The sequence below is a fragment of the Citrus sinensis genome, chromosome 5 (assembly GCF_022201045.2).
Source record: "Citrus sinensis cultivar Valencia sweet orange chromosome 5, DVS_A1.0, whole genome shotgun sequence".
In the NCBI taxonomy this organism is placed as follows: domain Eukaryota; kingdom Viridiplantae; phylum Streptophyta; class Magnoliopsida; order Sapindales; family Rutaceae; genus Citrus; species Citrus sinensis.
The window spans coordinates 28,073,984-28,089,918 of NC_068560.1; the positions used below are offsets into that span (position 1 = coordinate 28,073,984).

Here is a 15,935-nt window from a genome sequence, read left to right on the forward strand (position 1 = left end):
AAATACAAGCACAGAGAGAGACAAATCATAAGCCTTAAACCAATCCCAAGAGCACTTTTCGTCTCGACAAATCTCTCTTATATGTTTTCCAAAAATGAGCCAATTTTTTATCCCCAATTACTTACAAGCAACTGAAAATATACACATAAATGATCCAGGCCCATCTTGCTCATGCTCCTGTTATGTTTCACCCTTTTGACTTTAAGATTTCACAATATTCATGCTCTGCACTGTTGCCCATGCCCAACAAATCAGTCTTAGCTTAACATATTAAAGAAGAGAAAAAAAATCACGGAGTGGTGTGCTGACATTGTAATTTAATATCAGGAAATGAAGAGAAAATGTAACGCACTTATGACCATCAAAGCAGATGATGTAGTAGATGAGTATTTTGTAGCAAGCTTTACATACTTATCAAGTGACTACTAATTTGTACTTTAAAAAGTAATGTTTGAAGTCATTAGATATCTTATCTGTAAATTCAAAGTACTGAGTCCTAGTAATTACAAAATACTTGTTCCACTTCTTAGTGAGATTCTAGTTCTTATTCTCTGATTACCAATAATATAAGAGCAGACGAAAGAGACATGTGAGGAGAAGGTTTCATTCACAACTTTGTCATTACTTGGTTTTTAACTTGCAGAAGAAGCCAAAGCTGAAGAACCGAAATTAAAAAAATAAAAAATAAAAAATTAAAGAAAAATGATTAATGAGATAGAATTAGTGTTGGCCAAAATCCATCTCTATGTTTTTCACACAGTGGGAATTGTCGGGAGGAAAATTAATTGCTTTCTTGTTCTAAATCAGATACTATCTGTGAATGATATAACTCAGTACCTCACTTCATGCAAGCTTTGATATATTAATATTATTCCTTCTAGCTATATATCCAGTGCTAATTGTTTTATCAAAAATTTGGTGTACTGAAGTGAGCCCAATAACTTCTAGCTAGAAGCAACAATGTCCAATTAAACCGCTAATGCAATCAATCAAACAGCAAGGAAAGGATCAACAACACAAAAAGCACACGCAGGGCACAAAGATTTACATGATATGTCCACGGGTGGTGATGCTGGTATCCACTATATATGTGTTGAAAACAAGTGTATATATATAAAGAACACCACCTGTCTCCTCACAATAACCCTCTAGAATACAAGCACAAATGAAAATAAGCCAATTCCTGCTCTGCACTGCCCTCATGTACGTAATTCCTCTGGTAAGAAATATCGCCTTAAAATCTCGGTAGCATATGCATGCATGCCCACCAATCAGTTAGACATGTGAAATTATCAACCACAGAGGAAATCAGCAAATCAGTGGTTTCATGAATTTGTAATTGAACATCAGAACATGAAGAGTACAGAGCAATGGGAAAAACTAATTAACTAACCAAAGAATTTTAAATCCAAATAATATAATTAACGCGTGAAAGCAAGGTTGAGGCCCACCTTAGAAGTTTCTGTCTATAAAGGCCAATAAATCTCCTGCTATCTGCTTGCTTAGATCTTCATGTACTTCCATACACCTTTTACTCTACTCTGATGTTCAACCTTCCTTGGTTTTATGTATCTATTTTATGTGTATTGAGAAGGCTAGTTACTAGGTGTCAACTCTTCTCTTTAAAAGATAAAGTTTTGAGAAATGGAAAGAAAGACACCCACGGCCAACTACTTCACCCAGCTTAAAAGCCAAATGAATGTAGTTTGTGATTGGTGTAATTGGTTTTAAAGAAACTAGCATGAATCGCCACTCAAAGCCAGTAAATAGAGTCGAAGAAGATGCTAATGTACCACAGCTAACATAAACGTAATTTGATCAGCCGAATGACTACCAAATGAAAAATCAACATAAACTTAACATAACCGTTAGGATTTAATCCAAGCCATACATATCGGTAGACATGTTAGCAACATGATGTTACCAATCTTTAACACCTTTTGCATTCAAACCATGCTCAAGGACAACTGCTGTGGTCCGGTGCTGCAGGCCAAAAATTTGATCTTTGAAGCAACCTCACTCACCAACTGATGAGCATATAATACATACATATTTTACCCTTTATTATATAATTGCTAGTTATGTTTATTTATTATTTTTAATTAATTGAATTATTTTATTACATAGGAAATTAATTAGAGATTATGGATGAAAAGTATGTAAAGAATAACAATTGGATAGCATTGAAGATCAAATCAATTTGTGGAAGTAATTTAGGAGATGTGCAAGAAATTTTGTTCGAAGAAACCGAAGCCAATAAATTGAATTCTCCATGTTCGTGCAAACAAAGAAGAAGGTTAAAGCTAAAGTAGGCAGCACATTAAACAAAGCTTTTAATTAAAGCTTTGAATGGAAAGTCAAAGTAGAATAAAGGAAGGAAATCAATAGCTTTTGGCTTTTATAGTTTTCAATTACGTGGCCAAGCAAATAAAAGGGCAAGCCTTGTGGCTTTAGGATTTAAGAAATGGGGCCCATTTCAAAGATTATAAAAGGGAGTTGTGGCTTTTGGAGAAGAGGGAGAGCCACCAGGAAGGGAGAATTCCAGAACTGCAGACGCAAGGATTCAAGACAGAAGAAAATCTGCAGCAATTCGGCTTCCCCATGGCTGAATTTATTTATTTTGTGGCTCCCAATTCAAGTATGTCTAGCTAATTTTCTTACACTGAGGTTAAGGATGAAACCCTATTCAATAAAATAATTATCTTTTTATTTAATTAATTCCCTATATATGTTCTTTGATGATTATGGTTTTTATTTCACATGATTAATTGGATGTTAATAAAATCTTTTCATCAATTCTGTCATGCATTATTGATTGTTAAGATTAATATTCGATTAATTCTATGCTTGGATCTATAAAGTTTATACATGATTATCTTTGATTTTATGTCTTTCATTAAATTGTTTACATGGAGTGCTTAGGAAACTTTGACTCTTTGTTATTCAATATGTTTACATGAGATTCTTAGATGTCATATTATTAAGCAGAAAAAGAACCTACATTAGATTTAATTACTTGGGCTTAATTGTTATATCCATGAGATGACATAGATTGATTTCGAGTTGTCACTCTAAAATTGAGGATTAATTAATAATTAGATAATTACTAGTTGAATAGTGGTGGATTCTGAAACCTTGGTAATTCTTATCTTATTGAATTCTCCTTTATTTTAATTGCTTCCTTAGTTTAATTGGTTTAATTTTCTTTTTTTTTTAATTTAATACCCCCAAACTTAGATTTTGCTAGTCCTCGAGCAAAACTAAAACAAACAAAACAAAAAAAAAACAAAAACAAAAAAAACAAAACAAAAAGTAAATCCTAACTAAACCACTTTTACAGGTAATCGCGATTGCATTTAGCATATGCAACAAGCCTTTAAACCCCTAGGTGGCCCTAGTGGACGAGTTGTAGTCTCGTGAGGGCTTCAGTGATGATACCCACAGACATCATTTAAAATAAATAAATAAATAAATAAAATTAAATCAAAAGAACGAAAAACTTTAAATAAACCATGAAAAATAGCCTCAAATATTGCAAAAATTATATAGCTCAAAGAAAATTTCAAATATTAGCAAAGTTCTAACTTTAATTCAATAGTTAATCCCACCTCTCTTTCGATTCTTGTAGTGTGTGTGTGAAATCAATTCAATCAAATCCATTCTCAAAATCCTCAATATCAACAGCCTTCGCCTCAAACAAAGAACAGAGTAGGTCAAACTAATCTTATCATCTTGATCTCTAATTTGTTTCTCACACAAGCTTTTACGTGCATTTTCTTTTGATTTTTTTTCAGCACATGCACTTGATTTTATTTTTTTTCTTTTTTTTTTCCTCAACCATAGTTAGGAGCTTTCACTCTACCCCTTAAGGTAGCCTTATTCTCATGGTAGATTATCCTCTACATACTTGTGGTACATAGGCCCAAATTACTCAAGGATAGCTTCACTCTTAAGGGTTATAGGTAGTTATTTCTGACTTTGGTGCCCGTGTATACTATTTTGTATTGTGGAGATAAGAATCAAGACAAACAGTCATTTACTCTATCTAAAATTCTCAACTCAGGCTGCATCAATCTCAAATTTCAAGTCAAAATTATGAAAGAACTGATATTAGTGCTCATGGTCTAAAGAATCTCAATCAAGAGGAACTAACACAAGAATCAAGTATAAACTAAGATAATATTCAACCCTTTCTAAAAACCATATTCATTGTCAATCAAATTTTTATCATTGGCTTTTCACATAAAAACAAAAAACAACAAAATTTTTTTTAATTTTTTTTAAAATTTTCAATTTTTTTTTGGGTTTTTTTTTAACAAACAAAACATACACTATTCCCACCCCCAAACTTATTCGGAACATTGTCCTCAATGTTTCACAAACAAAAGATATGCATGCAAACAAATGAAAGAAATAATAATAATAATAATAATAATAATAATAATAATAATAATAATAATAAATAATAAAAAGAAAGTTGGAGAGAACACACCTAGATGAGCTGTGAAAGCTTAAAAAGAATGACAACTAAAAAGAAAACATTAGAAAAGAAAAATACTAGAAAAGAAAACCTACTATTAAAATAAAACAAGAGTGCAAAGATGGACTTAATTAATCCTGATAAACAGGATCATCTAAAAGTATCTCCTCAACTTCTGGTGTTCTTAACTCTAAAAATGGTTTTAATCTTTGCCCATTGACCTTAAATAAATCACCATTTTTAGGGTTTTCAATCTTAATTGCTCCATAAGGGAAGACAGTACGAACTATAAAAGGACCAGACCATCGAGAACGTAACTTACTTGGAAAGAGATGCAATCGGGAATTATATAAAAGTACTTTCTGACATAGTGTAAAGGCTTTTCTCAAAATGTGTTTGTCATGAAAGACTTTCATTCGCTGTTTATAAATCTTGGCATTCTCATATGCATCATTCCTGATCTCTTCAAGTTCTGCTAGTTGTAATCTTCTCTTGGATCCAGCCTGCTGCATGTTAAAATTGAATTTCTTGATCGCCCAATATGCACGATGCTCCAACTCTACTGGCAGATGGCATGCTTTTCCATACACAAGTCGATAAGGTGACATCCCAATTAGTGTTTTAAAAGCAGTCCTATATGCCCACAATGCATCATCAAGTCTCAAAGACCAATCCTTTCTATCTGGCCTAACTGTTTTCTCTAGAATCTGCTTGATCTCTCTATTAGAAATCTCTACTTGGCCACTGGTTTGAGGATGGTATGGGGTGGCAATCTTATGTGTAATGGAATATTTGTCCAAAAGAGTTTTGAAAGGTTTATTGCAAAAATGAGTGCCACCATCACTAATGATTGTTCTAGGGAAACCAAAACGAGATAGAATATTACTCTTCAAGAATTTCACTACAACCCTATGATCATTGGTTTTGCATGGAATAGCTTCAACCCACTTCGACACATAGTCTACTGCAACCAATATATACTGATTACCAAAAGATGGAGGGAAAGGTCCCATGAAATCAATACCCCATACATCGAAGATCTCAACCACAAGAATAGGATTGAGTGGCATCATGTTCCTCTTTGAAATGCTACCTATACGTTGGCACCTATCACACAAAGAACAGAAAATATAAGCGTCATGAAAAAGAGTAGGCCAATAAAAACCACACTGTAAAATTTTTGTTGCTGTCTTTTTAGCACTAAAGTGGCCTCCACAAGCTTGTTCATGGCAAAATGAGATAACACTTTGAATTTCATTATCGGGAACACATCGCCTAATAATCTGATCAGCACAATATTTAAATAAATAGGGATCATCCCAAAAGAAGTCTTTCACTTTAGATAAGAACTTTGTTCTATCTTGCTTAGTCCAGTGCTCTGGGATTTGACCTGTAGCAAGGTAATTAACTATATCAGCAAACCATGGTACAACATTTACACTCATAAGTTGCTCATCTGGGAAAGACTCATTCAAAGGTAAAGATTCTGGAATAAATTTAAGATCAAGGTGAGATAAATGATCCGCCACAACATTTTCAGAACCTTTTTTATCTCTAAATTCAATGTCAAATTCTTCTAAAAGCAACACCCAACGAATCAATCTTGCCTTAGCATCTTTCTTAGTAAGCAAATATTTTAAAGCAGCATGATCAGTAAAAATAATCACTTTACAACCTATAAGATAAGATCTGAATTTATCAAGTGCAAACACTACAGCTAGCATTTCTTTTTCTGTAGTTGAATAGTTCAACTGTGCATCATTGAGTGTCATACTTGCATAATAAATCACATAAGGCACACGATCTAATCTTTGTCCTAAAACTACTCCTACAACATAATCAGATGTATCACACATAATTTCAAAAGGCAAATCCCAATTAGGCGGCTGAATGATAGGTGAAGAAGTCAACAATTTCTTAAACTTTGCAAAAGCATCAAGACAAGATTCATCAAAGATAAAAGGTACATCCTTAACAAGTAAATTGCATAAGGGTCTAGAAATTTTACTAAAATCTTTAATGAATCTTCTATAAAAACCAGCATGTCCAAGGAAAGATCTTACTTCTTTTACGGATTTGGGATGTGGAAGATTAGAAATTAAATCCACCTTAGCTTTGTCGACTTCTATACCTTTGCTGGAAATTATATGACCAAGAACAATACCTTGTTTTACCATGAAGTGACACTTTTCCCAATTTAGAACCAAGTTCTTTTCTTTACATCTCTGCAAAACTAATGTTAGATGCTGCAAACATTCATTAAAAGAATCTCCATAAACAGAAAAATCATCCATAAATACTTCAAGAAATCTCTCAACCATATCAGAAAAAATGCTAAGCATGCATCTTTGAAAAGTAGCAGGTGCATTGCATAAACCAAATGACATTCTCATATATGCAAAAGTTCCAAATGGACAAGTAAAAGTAGTTTTCTCCTAGTCCTCTGGAGCTATAGGGATCTGATTATAACCTGAATATCCATCTAGAAAACAATAAAAATCATGACCTGTAAGTCTATCAAGCATTTGATCAATAAATGGAAGAGGAAAATGATCTTTTCTTGTGAATGAATTCAATTTTCTATAATCAATGCAAACACGCCAACCTGTAGTTACTCTAGTGGGAATTAATTCATTATTAGCATTAGTAACTACTGTAACACTAGATTTCTTAAGAACAACTTGCACAGGGCTAACCCAAGAGCTATCTGAAATAGGATAAATAATTCATGCATCTAATAATTTGATTACTTCAGCTCTTACCACTTCTTTCATGTTAGGATTTAGCCTACGTTGCATCTCCCTAATAGGTTTAGCATTTTCTTCAAGATGAATACTATGCATGCAATCTACTGGATTAATACTTTTAATATCAGCAATGGTCCATCCTATTGCCTCCTTATGCTCTTTTAGAATACCTAACAACTTACCTTTTTGCTCAAGATCGAGGGAAGAAGAAATAATAACAGGTAGAGTGTCAGATTCTCCCAAGAATGCATATTCCAAAGTGTCAGGCAGTGCTTTGAGTTCCAATTTTGGTGGTGCCTCCGCAGATGGGCCAATTTTCTTATCAGAATGAGGCAGTAATTCTGACTTTGTCTTCCATTTAGTTGTGTCCGTAATTAGAGGTGCATCAAGTAAAGCGCTGATTTCTGCAATTGCACTGTCATCATTAAAAGATAAATCAGAATGAGTTAGACATGCCTCTAATGGATCATCATTATGATTAGAAATGAATGAATCTTCTACTAATTCCTCTATCATATTCGCTTCAACAAATTCATCTTCTTCTTGTGGCTGCTTGGTAACATTAAAAATATTCAATTCCATGGTCATATTACCAAAAGATAGCTGCATGTTTCCATTCCTGCAATTAATAAGAGCATCAGCTGTAGCTAAGAAAGGACGACCTAGAATAACTGGGGTGTGTTTCTTAGGATCCTGTACATGCTGAGTATCAATAACAATAAAATCAACAGGATAATAAAATTTATCAATCTGTATCAACACATCCTCTATAATACCATGAGGTATTTTCATTGACCTATCTGCAAGTTGCAAAATAATAGAAGTTGGCTTTAACTCACCTAATCCAAGTTGCATGTAAACAGAATAAGGTAAGAGATTAACACTAGCACCCAAATCCAATAATGCTTTATTAAAACATTGGTTCCCTATAACACATGAGATAGTAGGAGAACCAGGATCCTTAAATTTTGGTGGCATTTTACATTGAAGTAAATTGCTAGTTTGTTCAGTTAAAAACGCCTTTTTAGTGACATGTAAATTTCTCTTTTTAGTGCATAAATCTTTCAAAAACTTGGCATAGGAAGGAACTTGCTTTATGGCATCGAGTAAAGGGATGTTTATACTTACCTGTTTGAAGATTTCCATAATCTCACCTGTTGAAATCCCTTTCTTTACCTTTGTTAACCTTTAAGGAAAATGAGCCTTAGGAATGTAAGCTGGTGGGCCACTCTCTTTTAGATCATTTGGTGATGAGTCTCGTGATGGAACTGGATCTGAAGAAGTAGGCTCAGATGTCTTCCTTGTTTGAACCTCTACTTCGTTGTCAAATAATTTTCCTCTTCTCAAGGTCATAACAGATTTTGCTTCTTCCTATTGATGGCTTGAACTCAATCCAACTTCGTGCACTCCTTTGGGATTAGGAATTGGTTGACTTGGAAATTTTCCTTTTTCTCTCTCAGCTACAGTAGTTGCTAATTGACCCAATTGATGTTCAAGCTTTAGAATAGCTTGAGTGTTTGACTGAATGAAACTTTGAAGTGTATCCTCTAAAGAAGGCTTTCTTTATTGAGGTGCAACAAATTGAGACATAGGTTGTTGGGCAGGAGGATGTACTTGGTTAGGAGGGACAAATTGTTGATTGGGCATGTTCAACTGTTGTCCTCCTTGGTTTGACAAAGGTTGATTTTGTTTCCAAGAAAAATTAGGGTGATTCCTCCAATTAGGATTATATGTGGGTGAATATGGATTATTGGGGGTTTTCTCATATGATTGTAAGGCATGTACCTGCTCAGAATAAGCCTCTTGATAGGCTGGTAATGATGGACAATTCTGTGCTGTATGAGACAAGTTAGAACAAAGAGCACAAACCTCATTAGCTACACTAGGATGATGATTCATTGATTGGTTCAGAGCTAAGGCATCTACTTTCCTAGAAAGTGTAGCTAGTTTGGAAACTTCCCAATTTTATGTATAAACCTAGCTGCAAAATTTTTTTTTGAAATGCCTTGAAAACCTGTAACATTTAGAGATGGCAAAAGTCCGGGTCGGGTCCGGGTTTGGGGATGCCCGGGACCGACCCGGATGTCAAACGTAGCTACCCGGACCCGCACCGTGCCCGGAATTTTTCTATGCGAGCTGGGCACATGCCCGGCACTATCCGGGCACGGGTTTTTTTCCGGGTTTTCTCTACCCGGATTTGAGTGATGATGACAGAATCAGAAAAATTGTTTCAACTGTGACCCCAATGCCCCTTTCAATCAATCCCCGGTCCCTTCACTCTCTAACCTCCCCTTTTTATTGTTATCATCACACTAGCTACCTCCCGGTTACCTGTGTAAAAGTAGATTCCGTTAATTAATTTATATTTGTTATATGTTTTTTTATTTGTTATATATATATATTTTTTTCAATTATGGTATATAGATATCAGACCTGCGAAGCAGCATGCAAAAGAACTGGCCAACACTGGCTTGCCCAAGCGGGAATGGCATAACATTTTGGTCCCATGAATGGGAGAAACACGGCACTTGCTCTGAGTCTGTGCTTAACCAAATCAATCTCCTCCAAGCTCTCAAAATCAAAATCCCACTTGCAAACCCAACTTGCAAAAACCGTCCTTTCTCACAACACACAAAAATTAAAACGCAAATCACTTGCAGCTGATATGGTGACAAAACAATGGAGTGAGAGTGTGAGACCAGCTATGGTGGCGGATGCCGTCACGCGGTGGCTGCTGCTGAGAAGCTGACCAAACAGTGAAGAGATCTTTGACGAACTGACGAGTGACGACTGTGCTTTGCGGTTCGTGGAGGGAGAGGCGCAGTCAACTGTCAATACTGCATCGCCATCGGTGAAGGATGGGTGGTGGCTGTTGGTGGAGAGACGGAGGGAGGAGGTGCCGATTCTGAGACTTGTCGCGAATTCGCGATTTAGGGTTGGCTGGTTGGGTTTGGGGGAATTTGGGCAAAGGAAAATGGAATTTTCGTTTTTATATTTTCTTTTTTTTTACTTAATAAAAAAGCGGGCACGGGTCCGGGTTCCGGGTTCTTGGTGTTGTGACCGGACCCGTGCCCGGCTCCGCTTTTTTCATGCATCTGGTCCGGGCGGGCTTTTCTGCCATCTCTAGTAACATTATATCCGAATAATTATCACATAACTTGTGCTTGTAACTTAATGCGATTGCAGTGCATTCGTTAAGTGTACACTTATCTGGCCATTTTGGCGGAACTAATTCTTTTGCTTCTCTCAAAATGTGCATAATAAATAGTAATATGAACAAATACCTATTCATGAGTGTTAAGATATTTTTGCGTATCTTTTTTTTTAAGGACTAAAAGTGATTATTCATTTTGTTGATGCCCATTTACAATATATATATGTATGTATGTATGTATGTATTTATGGATGTATGTATGTATGTATATATGTATCTTGCTACCATGATCGTTGAGGTATGATCATGAATAACATCTACCGATGGTGTTTGGTTCAGAAAACAGATTATTATTAAAGCATAACTATAAGACTTTTCAAATGAGACTTTACTTCTCATATAAAAAGCTACATAAGTATGGCAGAATTTTGGGGGCTGTATCAAAGAATAGAGAAATAGAAGGAGAAACAAATGGAATAATTAAGAAGAGGAATGAGATTCTGTTGTTTGGTTACAACTGGAAATCAAACATGAAAAAGGAACTGGTTTCTTTCTTCTTCTTTTTTTGATGACAAAATACACTTTGGCTTGAAAAAAAATCAATTTGATATTTAACGGAAAATTCAAAGTAAAATCAAATTCATTTGTAATACAAGTTCATTTGATTCATAAAATTTCACATATAGAATAAAATTTATAGATGTTTCAAATACAAATACATATTACTATTCAAAATAATAAAAATTTTTACTGCAAAAGAAAATTTTATTAAAAAAATAAAATAAAAATAAAAACCTCGTTGAATGATTATTTGCTAGGATTAGAAAAATTTATGTGATAAGCAAAACGAGATGAAACCACAATTATCTCAACCCCCAACAGTTTAGTCTCACAAGAGCTCTCTCAAACTTGTGCTTTCCCCCATTCATTCTCTTTACAAATACAAGACTCGCAAAAAATAATAATAATGATAATAAAAATGACCCAATACCTAATCACAAGATAATGAAAATATAGATAACAGATTAAAAAAGCATGTGCCTATCCTAATTCCTGCTCTGCTAAGCCATTTACGTAATTCCTTTTTGGCTGAAAACATTGCTTTCCCAACAAATTAATCAGTTAGACAAATATATTTAATTATTATAATGGTTTGATGACATAATTATATGTATGTATGTGTCAAACTCATGATTTGTCTTCTGTATTTTGCACTGCTGCAGGGCAATGAGCAGACAAAATAATACGTTCACTTGTTGCTATATCCTCGAAGACTACCAGAAGGAAGATGGTGTCGAAGTGCAAGAGGAAAAGATTTCCTGGGAGAACTCTTAGGGGAGGACAGTCTTTCATGGGCGGAAAGGCTTTCAGGCCTTTCAAGGCCAAGCCAGCTCCTGAAGCCAAAGGGAAGAAATCCAAGGCTTAGGTTGCGATTCTTTTTTTTTTTTTTTTTTTAATTTGAGATCTGAATAGATCTTAATTTAGCTGAAGTCTAAATAGGTTTGAATAAAAATTTCCGAATGATATGTTTGTTTTTTTTTTCTTTCAACATCTGAAGAGAAAAATTTAAAAGCTAGTAGTTTGACATAAATCCTTTTAAGTGGTGTATATATTTGTTCTTCACAATTTATAATTTTCACAGGTTGATTAGTTTGGTAGCATTAAAAAAATATTATTGTTGATCTTAATTTAATTTTTTATTAAAAGATGTAATTATAACATCAAATTTTATTACAAAGTCAACATTGTTATTTTATTTCTGATTCATCACAATGAACATAATTTGATTTGTTCAAGATTTCAGTTTATCTAATGTTATCATGTGAATAAAAATTTAAAGCAATTAAAAAATAACTTCAAAAATAATACAAAAATATTAGGTTTATACATAAAATTGGAATAAATGAATTGTTAAGGGTAATTTTGAGATTTGAAATTAAAATTTTTCATTTAAACTTAATACTTCAAATAAAAGTGAACTTTTTCTACTTTTTAAATTCAGATAAAATTGTCTGAAAATAAGTGATAAGTTAAAAAAAACCTAAAATGAACAATTGTCTGAAAAAAAAAAGTTAAATTCAGATTTCAGATAAAAAAAAAAAACAGTGCCTTAGTTTAGTTCATCTATTAAATCCCGAGAAACCAATTGCAGAACTAGTGGGAAATCAAATATTTGTTAGTGGAAACAAATACGAAACTGGTCCTCAAATTAATGTGTAATGCATTTTGCAAGAAATTTGATAGCCTGATTTTGTTGTCCGTGTCCTGAACTTTTCAAGTTACCAAACCAGACAATTATGAAATTTTGCTACTCAATCTTGTATTGTTGTATTTCTTTGCTTCCAGTTTTCTTGATCAGAACAAACAACATAAATAAATGCTGCTATATTAAAAAAATTTAAAAATTTCGATCGCCCTTCATTTGTTATCAACAATATGATATTGCCTAGGATCTTTCGGCTTAATCTTCCAGTGCCCATTAGCCAGACTTGCATTCTCAGCAATTCTTCTCCATTTCTTAACCCTTTTATCCATATGCTTTGTTAATGCACAGTACTGTTGCAATTTCTTAGGCATTGCGTCATAAACTTGCCACCATTTCTTATGAGCTGAATCACTGGCAAATATATGGCGACTCACCATGTCCCAATTGCAATCATAGTCCTTGTAACACATCCATGGCTTTAACCCCAGATAATGAATTGCATAAAGACCATCACCCACTTGATGTTCCTTATCGTCTTGCTTTGAAAACACCTTGAAATGGTTTATTCTCTTAAGCAACCTATGCCACCATGTGAACACTTCATTAAGAAACCCCTGGTCGCCCCCATTGTACGACGAAACCTTAAAGGATTTCAACATCAAATCTTCAAACTTGCACAATGATGGCTCCATCACCATCACCCCAGAGTTGAACAACACTTTGTCATTACCTGCTGCTGATAATTCAGGGTAAAAGAAGAACTCATCGATGTTTTTGAGTACTAAAAGATCAGAATCAATGAAGATAATTTTATCATATTCAATGAGTTGCCATACTCTAAGCTTGCTATAATTCCACTCATTGTATGAATCTTTCTTGGCAAAGGGGCTCCGTATGCGCGAAATCCACTTGGTTTTCCATCCGGCAGCTCTCAGGCCGCGGAGAGACTTGCCACTTATTGATTTATCATGAAGGAGAACGAGATCTCTAGTCGAGTTTTTTTGGATTATGCTTTGCGCTAAAGCTATTGCACCACATACATAAGCTTCTGATGAATGTAGAACTGTTACATAAGCTTTTCTTTGATGGTACGTTGTGTAGTTCAGTTTTGCTAGTCTAGCTTGTGACATAAAATATCTCCATATTTCTTTGCCTGTAAATCAAAATAAAAACACTCAAATATTAATTTCAGGTTAATTTTGGAAAATTAAGAAAAATGAATTACATATGAAGGTTTTGAAGAAGTCGTGGCGTCCGAATTACGTAATACTTTCACGGAAATTGAAAGTGCAATTCTCTGATTTACCAAATTTTGATGCCTTGCCAAATTTTCACACAATCAGAATCATGACTGCTGGCTGTATATATTCTGTATCTGTAGATTATTACAACTCTTTAAGGATATCAAAATTGAAGAATAGGTCAAATTTAAACCAATCACACCTAAGCACGAGTTTTACATATTTAATTTGGATTTGTCTCATTTATTAATGCTGAACGAATAATTTACTAAAACTTGAAACTAAAGAAAGCAGTAAATTAATGACCCACCATGACCAGATAAATCACCCACTAACCCTTTTTTTTTTTTTTTTCCTTCGGAACACCTCAAATTTCCGAAGAAAACTTAAATAAAATCTCCTGCATCCATTTCTTGTGAACATTTTATATTTTTTTATATGCAACAAGCTTTCATTAAAATTTAAGACTCTATCCTCTAGAATAAACTCCAAAACATATATCGATTAAAATCATAATATTTTCGTTCTCACCATAGATTCGCCTATATAAGCGACCATTAAAGTAGGGGGAAAAAGAATGGCAATAAGAGCTTAAATACAACTTCGTAAATAATCAAGAAATATGACAAGCATGGTAACTTTACTAAAAATACTAAGCAGACAAGAACAACAACCACAAATTCAAAAAGATTTTTATGAAATTTTAAGTCACATTTGGTTAGAAAATTGTACTTGGGATTTCCTTCTTCAAGTGATCACTAGCTTTTCTTCTGTTTCCAAACTACTCACTATCTAAAACACAAACAAAATATTTTCGAAAAACCAGGGCAAAAAAAAAAAAGAAACAAAACTCACCTGTTTGAGCAAAAGCAGGAGCAATTTGGCATGACCCAACAGGCATCAATACTTTATGTTTCAATCGCCTCAAGTCAGGCTTATAGACCCAGTAATCCCCTGCATGCTCCACAAGATCATCACACCTGAACATCTCCACCATGGCCCCACAAGAACCCACAAAGACAACGTACACCGCCCGATCAACATCAGGTTTCACCCACCCACTCTCCACCGCTAGATTCGCCACCACGAGATTCACTTGCAACCTAAACACATCCCTCATCCCACCACCTGCATCTCCATCTCCTCGGCAGGGAACCCTAGCCACTATCACGTCGAGGTACCGGTAATCCTGCGCCGGCATGGGCATCTCCGGGCACGCCGGTGGGGCCCACTTGTGATTCATCAATCCACTCCGGGAAAAAGTCTTCCCACTTTTTATCCTCACCCACATGGTCGAAACGTACGTGAACAGTTTCAACATGCATGTCACCACGTACGCTATGATACTCATCATCATCATCATCATCATGGTTTATATTTACTAAACCAACTTTAATTTTGTGACCCTTGATGTGTTTTTGGATAATATCGAGCCATTTGGGTCTGTGTAATAAGTGGTTAGTATTATATTTATTATTTGGCTCGTAAGCCAAATGGGGTTGTTGTTTAGGTTTGAATGACAAAACGACGAGGAAAAGCGAGAAGGAGAGGAGAAGAAGAGAGATTATGAAGAGCTTTTGACTGAAATTTGTGGGTTTGTTAGAAGCAGATGGTGAAGATGATGATGAAGCTGCAGCCATTTGATCGAATTTTGCTTCACGTCTTTGTAGAAAGTTGAAAGATTTGTTTTGAGTCGACATTTTGTTTTAGGAAAATGATATTCGGCCACCACGAGAACATAACGAAGCCAGAAACGCATGTTTCCTCTGCCGTTTCAAAGTTTTAGATTTAAAAATTAAAAACAAATTTTACCATTAAAAAAATAATAAAAGCTAATGAAAAGAAATTAAAAAATCTAAATTATTATCCATTCCCTCACTCACCCCCTCTCTAACTCACCCGCTCTGTCTCTCTAATTCTTATCCCTCCTCTCAGTCACCCCCTCTCTGACTCACCCGCTCTATCTCTCTCAGTCTTACCCACGAAGCTCGTTCCCCTCACACTCACCCGCAAGCTCACTGTCAAAATTTTGGTCAGATCTCAGCTAACACATCATCAAAACCGCAACGATGACGCTAGGCTCAGGAGGATCCAGTGTTGTGGGTCA

General features: G+C 34.8%; 1 pseudogene; it reads right to left on the reverse strand.

Moving 5' to 3' along the window:
• Positions 1-12,694: 12,694 nt before the first annotated feature.
• On the reverse strand, positions 12,695-15,929 carry LOC127902154 (putative UDP-glucuronate:xylan alpha-glucuronosyltransferase 4; annotated as a pseudogene).
• Positions 15,930-15,935: the final 6 nt, after the last annotated feature.